Below are 13,677 nucleotides of genomic sequence, written 5' to 3'. Positions count from 1 at the left end.
TAACTTATTATAAGTAACTCAAACAGAATTTTTTCAAATTTGACACTTGACGGGAAAAGTTTTTGGACTAATTTGATGCTTTTTATATAAAATGCAATTAAAATTAAAGTAAATTCGAAAGCAATTTTAAAATCTAAAAGGTAAGCCATAAAAAAGCAGATTCGATTTGAACGTATTGGAAAAAAGAGGAAATTTTAATAAATCGTCCCGGATCGCCATTGAACAAAAAGTACCTTATTTCATTATGGCAACCGTTCCATTAGTAAGATACGCAAATTCTATTAAGCTTTAACGAGGAAAGCGCTTTAAGCGCACCGATTTATGTTGACGTTTAAAATTAAAAATGTTCCTGTATGAAAAAAATTAAAAAATCTGTCTATTTTTTTATGGGTCAACTAAAATGTTCCAGCACATATTTCAAACTAATTTATAGAAATAAATAAATAACTTTAATTATGTAAGTTTTAGAAGACTATTACTATCACATTTTATTTATAAAATAATTATTTATAATTCGATTATTAATTTAAATTTAACCAATACAGCGAACAGCGCTTGACGATTTTTCCTAATACAAGGGGTGAACGGTTTGAAAGGGTGTACGATTCTAAATTTGAATTTATGTTTTGTTAGATTTGATCGCGCTTAGCGGCAAACGCCATTTTGAATGGAGCGACAGAGGCATTTTTTAAATATGATTTATTTCGGTAAAGGGTTTTAATGATGCGTTTTGATTTCTAAATTAAACGATTTTTGAATTGTATATACATTTTTAGGACGAGGAAAGTAAAATTTCAACAGATATATATATTCAATATTGAATGAAACTTTATTGACGGAAATGGAATTTCAATTATTTATCTCGAATTTGTTGCACTATATTTTTTTTTAAGTTGAATGAATGAAAATAAATTAATAAAAAAATATTATCAGTGCCGTTACTATTGCTATTTCTTATTATATAGGTGGCAATCAAGCAGGAGGCTCTTGATGGAAATTGACTGCCACCGCCCATAGACATCTGCAACATCAAGGGCTTGCAGGTGCGTAGCTGGCCTTTAAAATTGTGTACCCTCTTTTCGGTTCGGATAAACCACCGGTGAAAGCTACACCGGTGAAAGAAACAAGATACAGATAAAAATATGTTATAATTCATAAAACAATTTACTCATTTATCCGCTTAAAGAAAAAAAAACTATGTTGCGTTCTATAACTGTTTTATTAAATTTGAAATATGTGTTCTCAAAAGTAGCAGTTGTTGAAACCATAACGAATAATAGAATCATAATGCGATATATGAATTGAATCGGTATTTTAATTCGATTGAATATCGATATGACATTTGCTCGCCCGGACAGAGTTTCAATCGGTTATGAAATGTAGGGCTTACGCGTATAGCTTTAGTTTTATTGCATTATTATTCTATGGTTTGTAATTGAATTTAAAAATTCTATAAGATAATTTAAGTATATCTTACTTATAGTATTATAATATAATATGTAAAAATATTATTTTAGCGTGTAAAGTTTTTTTGAATCGTTCGTCTAACGTGAGTTGACATGTTTTGAGTAATTATTTACTCTATGTTTTTAATTTTAAATTACGGTTTTCATGAATCCTGATAATATTACATTTGAATGTAGTGTTTTATTATAAATTAAGAATAGATTTCATATATTTATTACAGCACAGCATTCATTAGTTCTTGTATTGTTAAATAAAAAACGAAATAATAAACATTCTTAATTTAAAATGTTAGTAAGACAGTTTTAGTTATAATTTTTGTATGAAATGGTTCTCACAATCATTTTAACAAGTTTATTAATTATTATTAACCACAGATTATATAACATAAATTTAAATAATAATATTATACTGTTTGAATCAAAGCCGTCACGTGTGAAGGGACATGTGGCTCCCACCATCTTAGATCAGCTTGATACGAATGTCGGACTATATTCTTGGACTATACAGAATGTTCTAGATGATACATGATAGTTTAATTAATATTAGTTTTCGCATAGTGATCAAATTTACCTAAATCATTATTGAAATATAAAAAAAAACATAGATATTAGTTTTTATTTATGCTAGATCTCGTCTAGAGATATTAACAAAAAAATATTCGTTGACAAACAGAAGAGAAAAGGGCATTGAACTGTTTTGTCTTCGTTTATTTATATATTATATAGATCAAAAATATATACTATTTATATTATCACAAAATATATACAAATGTTTAATATAACCTTCCAACAAAACTGTCTAAGAGGTTTAATTGGTTATATAGTATTATAGCAATATAATATTATTATTTATAAAGTAAGAATTAGTATATTATGATAATTTTGATCGAAAGCAAGCTAAATACAAAATTGCAACTACATAGCTATTGATATGAGAAGCAATTATTTTATTTTAACCTTCGAAATTTAATCTGATGTTTGCCGATAATGTGATAAAGGCTGAAAGTTGTCATCAACGTATAAACTTAGTATGTATAATAAATTTTCTTTGTCGTAGGTCTTTCTCGCAGCGCCAATGACTATGGGCAGTGGTGACCGCTCACTACCAGATCGCCCGTAAGTCTACATATTACTAAACAGATATATATATATGCCTGATATGACCGCCTGATTTCACCCTTATCGAATTTATAGTCCCGTTGGATTATGATTAATGAGAGTTCATCTGTGTTTGTGCAAGCACTTGTTTTCACTATGGTATGTTCTGCGTAGGTGGCTGGTCAACCTTGAGGCTGTCGTAGACGAAATAGTTCATGACAATATAATACTCACAAATAAAAAAAAAAACAGATCACAATTCTTATACGAGTAGATTTACGATGATCCGTCGCTTGTTAGAGAAATTGTTTTGTTATTTTGGGTACATTTACAAATAATGAATGTATTGAGCTATATTATTATACAATCATTAGTGTAGTTGAAACATAGCATTGCTTCCTTAAAATTGTAGTTTACCTTATAGTTATTTATATTGCATTAATCTATTTGAAATGCATCTGTAGAATTGATTGCAAAAGACACAAAAAGAACCAAATTCTTGGTAATCGCATATGTTTAAGGCAATATTTTAGATAGAAGATGAATGAGTGAAATCGAGTCACTTTGATTAAAGTTAAGTAAATGAGATCAGCCTGTATAACCCTCCATACATATGCGAGTGTGATCTGCAGAACTTAATTCAATCTGGGATTATGGAACATGAGGACGTGTTTGAATATACATAAGACTTAACCGTTTGAATATAATAAGAGACAATTCTGATGATGATTATAATATAGCGATCAGATTTTGTTTTGTTCCATTACTAATTTATTTATTGTATTAAAATTAATCTTAAGCACAACATCAAAAAAGTTTGGAAACAGTTAAGAAAATTTGTATTCGTAGGTGTGCAAAACAGATTAAATAAAAATAAAACTCATTACAAAATTTCATTTATTAAAATAAATACTAAAAATATTTTTTTTTATAAACCTACCTGAATCAATATCATCTTAGTAAAAGTTTCATGTTATAGTTTTGGGGATATCTATAACATTATTGTCTAATCAAGAACTAGCGTGAATATTTATATTTAAATTTTTACTGAAAAGCAAACCAATGCTTAAATCGCAACTTAGATTAAAAAAGGGCATATTTTACATTTAAACGCGATGTAACCTAAGACTGTTTGACTGTAACACAGAAAATACTTATTTTCATCAATAATAAATCACATATATTTTTTACTCCTTTTATTAAAGACTTATCGAATAATGTCGTTGTTAAGAGTTGATTTCTCTTCATCTTTTTCAGGGCGACTTTTGCATTGGACTTTTGCAATGGCTAGATGTAAGGCTGATACAAAATTCTTCTATCGGAAGATACTCGGTAGCAGCCCGGAGTGTGGAAGCACTCTACCCGGTGCTTGAGTTGAGTGAATGTGAGCGCACACCTGTACACACCTAACAGTCTCAGGCGACCTATGCACGTCCTGAACGACAACGACGATAGCTTCACTATCGCAAACGCGCCATTAGTAGTAGGGAAAACTACACAACTCACACTCACAGCGTTTCCGCCGGCGGAAACGAGGACCCAGATTAGCAACGTCACGGAGGCGGCCGTGACGTCAGTAAATTCTTTCAGTGCTTAAATTCACACCCCACCGACTACGTTCTGAGCCGAGGTGCGATCTCATAGGAGACACCCTCAGGACGAACGTCACTCTCGAGCCCAAAAGGGTTCACCTTAAGGCAGAGTCTTAGCACTCGCCCCAACGTTCGGTGACGCTGTAAAGGCCAGTAGGGCCAACAGCAATACACAAATACAGATAAAAAAATACACCTGTACCCTATAATATGTCTTGTTTAACTATGCAATAAGAAGTCTAACGAACTGCTTTAGACTCACTTGGACCTATGTATTCGCAACAGCAGTATTTGTAATTGTTCTTTTTTTTATCTAATTTCATTAGCTCAGTCAGTCTTACACCTTAGCATTGCAATACCAATGATGTTTTTTGGTAGAGACTAGATTAAATGGGTTACTACAGCACACAATAGACAACAGCATAAGTCCATTTAAAAAAATATAATGAATAACACCCATTAATATAGATTAAAAATATTAATAAAAAATATTTTTTAAAATAATAAAACGCTTATAGCAAGCTTTATTGATAAGCTAATTAAAATCGAATAAATCCAGAACGCGCGGACGTCCGCAATAAATAATCCGCGCAAATCCTCACTTTTGCGGACGTCCAGCACTATCTGTTCTCCGCACCCGCAACCTTCCGCGCTTCGAGTTGAATACGTCCGCTTCTTTGTACAGATCGCACGACAAAGACTTAAATTTAGTCACATATTTTTATTTACCTATTAATTTTAAATACCATAAATCATCCTTCTAAGTATTAACTACGAGATTTACTAGTAGCTTTTAAGTAATGAAAGTTACATTTTTTTTACACAAATCATAATGAGCTGTACACTATAAACGCAATGCATCAACTTAATTATTCATTAAACGTACTTTTGGTTTCGCATCGTATTTGATATATATTGATTTTAAAAATTTAATTTTAGCTTTCAAAAAACACAGTCAACTATAGTACTTTTATATAAAATTATGCATATCGTAATAGAACAAAAAGACGGTAATATTTTAATGCAATTTTTATTTATCAAAACATAATAAAAGACTTTAGAATAATAAGAGGCGTATATCACATCAGATGTTGTGCTGTAACATTGTTTTTTTTTGCTTTACAACAATCATCCTTATTATTCTAACGCTACTCCACCCAGCAGAGCTATTAATCATGGGTTATCGAGTGCTAATCCAGGTTTAAATAGATAACTAGTTGCGCCGGCCATTGTCACGACACTGAAACAGGGTTGCCATTGTTGAAAACACGTTATTTTATATGATCTATTGTTATGGCAAGATGTGGGTGACATTATTTGTACTAAGCGGTGATTATTGAATTAATTGTTTTGTTAAAATTATTCAGTTTGGTATTTATGATAAAATTGAAGGATAAACAAATATTCTTTAAATAAAATCGTTTTAGTAGAAAAACTATCTAGGTATATAATATCTATGAGAGTTTGTTTTCATTATGTATCAGTTATTTTTATATAAATAATATTATTTAATGACTGCGTAAGCCAAAAAAGAAATAGTCTTACTCTATTTGCTAAAATGCATGTTATAATTTAAAATATAAACGTAATTGATACAGATAAATTGTATGACTTTAGTTTAATGTATTATAGGCTTTTTGACGATAAACTAATTAATATGTTATTAATATTTTTAGTTATATATTCGATGTTTCATTAGACACATTGTCAGTATTTATGTGCTAATTATATAAAACCTTGGTATGTTACTTTAAATATTGTTATTGTGAAAGATTTTGAAAACAACAAGTAAATACTCTTTTATAATATTTACCTTGATGATAAGTTATCATACTTATTATCATCAGCCCAATTATCATCGATCGAAATAGTCATTAAGAAAACCTTTAAGTAGTCTTTATATTTATCGTAATAATTTTGGTATTATGAGAGCAATATTTTAAATAAGCCGATTTTCGTCCGCCATTTCGTCGCCACGTGAAGATGACAAAATGGCGGCGGTCGCGTTCTAGGGCAGTTCAATTTGAATATAGAACAGCATACGTCGCCCGCGCTCGGAGACACTAACTCATCGGATCGGGCGAGATGGTGTGAGAATCGTAAAAATATATTCCTTTATTAGAATACGAGATCCATGGAGCTGATATTGCATTTTTTAATAATAATTTAGCAAAATGTATTATAATTATATTAAAGTGAATCCATATTTTACATGCTCACTTTATCTATTTATTTATATTTGATTACGAGGGCACACTGTCAAATGTGCTCCCTGGAAGTACTGCCACCCACAGACATTGGTACTATAAGAACCATTACATACATGGCGAATAAGCCGCCTACCTTAAGAACTAAGATGTTATGTCCCTTGAGTCTGTAGTTATACGGACTCATTCTCCCTTCAAACCGATATACAACAATACTAATTATTGCTGTTTGGCGGGTAATATCGAGATGGGCTTGCACAAAGCCCTGGTTGAACAAAAGAAGAGTTTCAAAAACACTCACAGGGTTTCTATAAAAACCTCTCCATACAGTCGCTGTTCAGGCCAAAGATCGCGGTAAAGAATATGTCGGTCACAGCACGGTCGTGGGAGATAGTGCAAATCGCTTCAGAAAAATTGCGTTTAAGATGGCGCTCGCATTATGGCCGCCGTATCGACGGTCGTATTTGTGTTTGTAGCAACTTCGAAATGAAAATACCTAGGGATTCTTTATATATATTATAAAAACTTAATACTGTATTTAAGAAATAAATGTGTTGACAATATATAATAAGTATCGTTACTTATATTATTAAAGAATACATACGTATTTATTTATTTATTTATAAATAAAAGTTTACAAAACAAAATACTTATAGCTAACATCAGAAAATCACCCAGAAAACCAACCACTTACTACTGTTATTTCTAACTAACAATGTTTTCTCCCCTCCACTAAAAATATGTTAATGATATAATACGTCTTTTAAAGTTTTCTTTTGAAATTGGTAGGCACCCAGTAACATTCTCCTTATGGCTATGTAATTATACAATATAAGCCTTTATACATATATTCAATCGCTTTAAAAGAAACGTACCTACAGATGTCGAATATATAAAACAAAAAGAATATAAAATCGGTACCGAGGTATTATTTTCAAAAAGCAACCGAGATCCTCTTACCGTATATAAGTACTTTACTACACTTTATAAATCAATTATGTTTTCGATAACCACTCACATCCCTATACCAAATTAATAAAAGTCGCATTATTATAAATCCGTCCTTATGACTATAAAAATAAGGTTGATTATAGATTAAAGTAAATGTAAAATTAATGTTGTCAAATGCGTTGGCTGTGCGACGATAGTCACTTGACATAATAACTGGTCAAAACAATAAAGAAATACTTTGAAAGATATCGGATCGGTGATTTTTCGAGTTGTCCATTGTTTTTCTATTAATATTAGACGTCCCACTGTGCTGAGTGGACGGTTATTGTCGACATTTTCCTGTGAGAATATTGTACGTTGTAATATTCGATATTTAAACGACGTTTATTTCAAATTTAGTATTGTTAAAAATGTTTTATTCGGTAAATTGCAGAAAGGCCTTTCTTTCGACGTTAAAAAAAAGTATTTATTAGTAAATAATCATTTTACTAGATTTAAAATGATAAAAATTGTGGTGATTCATGAATAAAAATTCGTTGATTTCCATATAGGATAAATAAAATACTTCAATTGTGTTTAATTATCTGTATAATTTAAGAGACAGATAATAGTACCTACCGATCGCCTTTTGTCCGGTTACCTACCGGTTATTGTCGGTAAAGCTTGCATACCTGGTGGTAACTTTTAATTAAAATTAATATTATTATTAAGTATAAAGTGACTATTGAAAAGTAAAAACTTGTAAGAACGTACTTAAATAAAGTATATTTCGATTATCGATTGAATTATTAGTAGGCGCAATCCTTGTCTGGTCATCTAAAAATCAAATATTACTCAAACTCAGTAATAATAATTTACGGCTCGACCGACGACCTTTATTATAAAAAAAATATCATAAATATATTGTGTTACTGTTTCTATTAAAATATTTCTTTTATAAACTTTATTGTTTTGCTTTTTAATTTTTCTTATTGACTTTTTTACGAGCCTGTGTTTTTAATTTCGAGGCAGCGTTATAATCAATATACAGTATTTACCTTAGCTAAAGTTATTGGGTAAGTATGTCCGGGTTGACCTCTCATTGTATTAAAAACTATGTTTATAACATTTTAGATCTCATGGCTGAAGGCTGAAGGTATTGTCGCTGTTAATTTTACGATTGCAGAAGTCCAGTGTCTGAGCGAAAGCGACTTAACCTCGGGTCGTCCATTTGTGTCGAATTGTCTGCCTTTATAAAAAATATTATTCATTGTAAAATTAAATATACATTATGAACATTTTTTTAATGATATCAGTAAGCGGACTAGCAAATGGGCCACCTGATGGTTAGTGGTCACCACCGCCCGTAGACAATGGCGTTGTAAGAAATATTAACCATTCCTTACATCGCCAATGCGCCACTAACCTTGGGAACTAAGATGTTACGTCCCTTGTGCCTGTAGTTACACTGGCTCACTCATCCTTCAAACCGGAGCACAACAATACTGAGAACTGCTGTTTGGCTGTATAATATCTGATGAGTGGGTGGTACCTACCCAGACGGGCTTGCACAGAGCCCTACCGCCGAGTAAATTTTTTGGTAAATTATTTAAAGTATACCAATATTATAAATAAGTCGATTGTCTTTGTAATATTCACAGTAGGTATACTTCCTTCGTATGTAGTTGTATTAAGTTTCATACTTGTTATATTGTTTTATGTGAGAATTGCAATAATGTTATTTAAATAAATATTCATATATCAATACTACACTGAGCGTAATATGTTTAATTTATATGATGACAAACAATTCTAACACATTTTGTGATAGGTAATAAAAATATATTGTTACTAAAATTATAAAATATCTCAATTCTAAAAAGTAATAATAATAATCATAATATAAACATTATTTCCATAGAAATAGTTAAAAAATATAGTATTCGTCCATACATTCTATTTAAATATGGTACTCGTAATTATAAATATAATTATATTTATCGTTTAATACTTTTAAAGTTAACTTTTGTATACATATAAATAACTAACGTAATTATTAATCTAGAAAAATATGCTCAGTTAAATAATGAGTTATTTGATTAAATCTTAGCAAACAACTGCCCATATATATAACAATACTGAGAACAAAAAGTGCAAAAGTGTTACATTTGATGTGTCATTAAAATCACACGACAGTAGACCCTTATTTAATACAATTTAAAGTAACCCTTATTTTTTCTCTTCTTAAATATACGAGAGATGAGTTCAATCAGAAAATCAATCCACATTCTAGTAAAAGGTTCGAGCCAATATTTCCCGCTATCGGACGACGAGTCCGCTAAAAAGTCAATACAGTATTGCTTTCACAGCGAAGTGGCATGTCGGCGGTTGTGTGGACCTACCCTTATATAACAAAAAATGTTAACAGCGCGTATAACATGCGCCACGTCAAACTCGTGACAGCAGTGATGTTTGATTACTTCGAAACCTTTTAATCAAATGCTTCATAAAAATGTTGCACACTTTTTTTTTGGGAAGGATGTTTTTTCCTCGACTTGTAGTAGAATGAACTGGCAGACAGAAGACTTTGTCTATTTTATTCGGTTTAATATAATACTATTTAAACTTAATTTTTGTTATTGTTTTAATTCACACGGGATTTTAATTACAATTTTATTTCTTGTTATTTAATATTCTCAAAGGATGTTAATTAATTGTATTGTATCTGCTGTTCAATAAATAATATTTTGCGACAGCAACTTCTGTACGGGTATCCCATGACAACTCTCATTTTTCAAATTCAAATTAACCAAGAAATAGTCTTAGTTATTTTCTAAATGTGTTTGAAATTATGAAATGAAGACGATATTCTTGTGGCAACTATGCTAAATTGACGAGGTCGTATCTAATTTATAATACTCTCTGACGGTGCACCTTGTAAGCAATACCATGTTTTTTCTAGTAATATCGTGTTATTAATACTTTTATTAATATAATAAAACAAACTAAAGTTCCTGCAACTCATTTCAAACATTACGTTCAAAATCGAATTTTAATTTTTTTCTTACGTAGCTCGCCGAGTTTTACTAAAGATAAATCTCCTCCTGTCAACATAAATGGCGCTCCTGATGTCATCAGCTTTTATTGACTAACTAAAAACATATTAGTGTTTCAAATCAAAACCAATAGTAACCGTTTAACATATTTTTCAAGAAAACCAAAGTCATATCCACTTTTCGCCAACGAATGCTAGGTCAGCGCGACAAGGCGTGGGCACGTAACGAGTTTAACAGAATATGATTTTCACTGAATGAGAGCATTTTAGCGTCACTTTTTATATTTCCCCAGGAGATTTACGTTGCAGACTGTACCGGGAGAGAGAAATGTTCTATAGTTTCAGAATTCAAATTTAAACATATATTTTTTTCTTTTTAAATATTGTTTTTTATTATATAATCTTTGCAAATTAAGTATATCATTGGTTATATGGTAGTGATTGTGTTTTGTTTTGTGTGCAATAAGACCGCCCATAGTAGTATTTATGATCTGTCTTCCTTTTTGTTTTATTAGCGTTCAAATAAATCATGTATGCTGTATGCTGAATTTAATAAGTTGTATTAAAAGTATAATTATATTGTTTGTTGTTAGTTTCTTTAAGTGTATCGCTGAATTAGTGGCTAGATTTAAGGCTGCGAAGGTCGAGGTCTTTGATTAATTCTGTTAATGAAATCTATAAGGATGTCATCATATTCATCATCGACATCATCACAGGCCATCACCACGCAAATTACAATGAATTCTTCTTAATCATTCCCACATGGGTTACATCTTGATTGTCGTACTTCAATCTTTATTAATATCAACATTATTAATTAAAGTATGATATTATATATATTTATATAAATATTTTAAAGGATATATTTGTTAAATAATCATACTTATTTTTAATAAAAACGTATGTTTATTATAAATATAAATCCTATTTTCCTTTGTCAGTATTTAATATAAAATTAATTAAACGTCTGAATAAATTAATGTTACCGTAATATAATAAAATTCAATTAAACGTGTAATACAAACAGGTAACTCACGTACTAAAATAAACAGCCATAGACATTTATTTAAAAAATATACATAAAAAAGCACCTGTCAAATAAATCCGTAGCACACCGAGCGATGATCCCGCAACGACACGGGTATTTTGTCTTAAGCTGTTAATTTGTTCTCGCCACGGGCAGCGCACGTCAAATATAATTTTCCGCTGGCTGCCTGAGCCGATTGTGGACGACACGAGACAAGCTGGGGTGGTCTGGATGACGAAATATGGATGTGGCATATTTATATACATGAACTAAGAACACCAAAATTATAAAAGTTTAACTGAGCACACGAAAGTATCAACAATTGTATAATAATGAGAAACTAAACAAATATATACATATAAATAATAATAATAATATTACAGATAAAAAGGAAGAAATTGTGAGTGATGACAATACAAATATACAGACGCTAGGCGACAGATATATTACAACATATGAATACAACAATACAATTACACAATACAATACAATACAACATACAACATATTGTATTCATTGTATTACATATACAATTTATTATATGTTACATCATGAACGTAAAGTTCGGTTGAGAATTTAGGTTCTAAATACAATAGGTTAATAGCTTCTAGTTACGGTGACAGTACGTATATTATCAGGCATGTGAACCATGTGCATGTGGACCCGAATGAGATCGACAAATGTGGTTGGAATTGTAACAAAAACACAATACTAATAAATAAACTGCAATAATTAACTGATTTAAATTGAACACAGTTTAAAAAACATTGAACTTATTAGAAATTATCGAAATAATAGATTGGAAGTATTTAAAAAAATGTTCGTACCTATTTTTAGAGTGAAGGACTTTCTCAATTTACGCGGAAACTCTCGATTCTCCATCTTTCGTATATAAGCCCAGCATTGGACTACGAATGGCTATATTATGATGATGCTGCATTTTCTTTAAGATCGTTTAAAAACTTATTATATAATTATGTAACGTGTTAAAAATATTATAAAAATTCCGATATTCATACATCTTGTATCAAAATACAAGTGGTCACGTATTGGCTAAAGGGTAGGCGGGGATTATATAGCGGCAGTTTATGAGAGATGCCAGTCTTCAACCTACCGCTGCCGTCTTAATAATAATATCTATAAAAGGATAAATATTCTTTGTGCCTATATATCGAATAAGCTCCAGTTTTTTTCTAAGAAATATAACTCAAAAATACATCTTTTACGGCAGGAAAATATGATGTAATAGTGCCCAAAATGATACACTAACTTATATATTTACAGTATATAAGCAGACGCGGCCAGGCGTTGCTATGGCTACTTTATACGTTGAATTCTACTGGGTGATACTGTTTAAACAAATCCTTCTCTGAAATACGTTTAATGTAATGGCACTTAGTGTCATGTCAAAACAGTCACCACATTTTGCGCGATGTGCGTTCAAAAACGAGCGATCTTTTTATATATAAAGATATGGATTTATTTTAATTGTCACTGACCGAGAGTATCGTTTTGGTTATTATCCCTAACATTCTTTAAAAAAAAGGGGTTATTCTTTTCCCCTTAACTTCTCTGTAAATAGTTTAGAAAACTGCAAATTTCTCATACAGAGTTTTCATGTTTCTGTTCTTTTTGTATTCGCTTCTAGAACGCCTAGATCTAAATCTAAAATATTTCCGACATTTTAACATAATAATTAGCCAGTGTTTCTTGAAACTATAAACTAAAATATTAAAGTTGTATATCGACCAGTGTAGTAGTTGCGTGAAACTGTAAAAAAATCAACAAAAGAAACTCGCCTCCTTATATTATTATGAGAGTTTTGAGTTTCCGTCACCAATATTATCCATATAGTAATTTTATTAAAACATTCAATAAACTATTATTAAAGTTTTAATCAACTCCCTCTTTGTGCTCGACCTCACTCTGAATCCATCAAACTTATACACACAAGTGTGAATTTTCCCAACGCCATTCGTTTATTAATATATATATTTTTTATATTTTTTTTTATCGAATTAAAATCGTTATCTGATTATCTGTTATCGGACGAAGTAAAATAATTTCGTTTCGTATAAGCCGATTCGTTTTTACGGTATTGTGATTTTGTATCAATGTTTTTTATTATCACTTAGTTTTGAGGGGAGTAAGATTAGCTTGGATTACAGTTCATCGTCACGTGGACGGACACATTTTTCCTTGTTAATTAATAAAGATTGATCTCCATATCCATGTTATAAATTTGAAATTAACTCTGTTTATTTGTTACCCTGTAAGAACATACGACTGAACCGAATTTTAT

This window comes from Vanessa tameamea, chromosome 6, assembly GCF_037043105.1.
Source record: "Vanessa tameamea isolate UH-Manoa-2023 chromosome 6, ilVanTame1 primary haplotype, whole genome shotgun sequence".
Classification (NCBI taxonomy): domain Eukaryota; kingdom Metazoa; phylum Arthropoda; class Insecta; order Lepidoptera; family Nymphalidae; genus Vanessa; species Vanessa tameamea.
Note: the sequence above shows the minus strand (reverse complement) of the source record.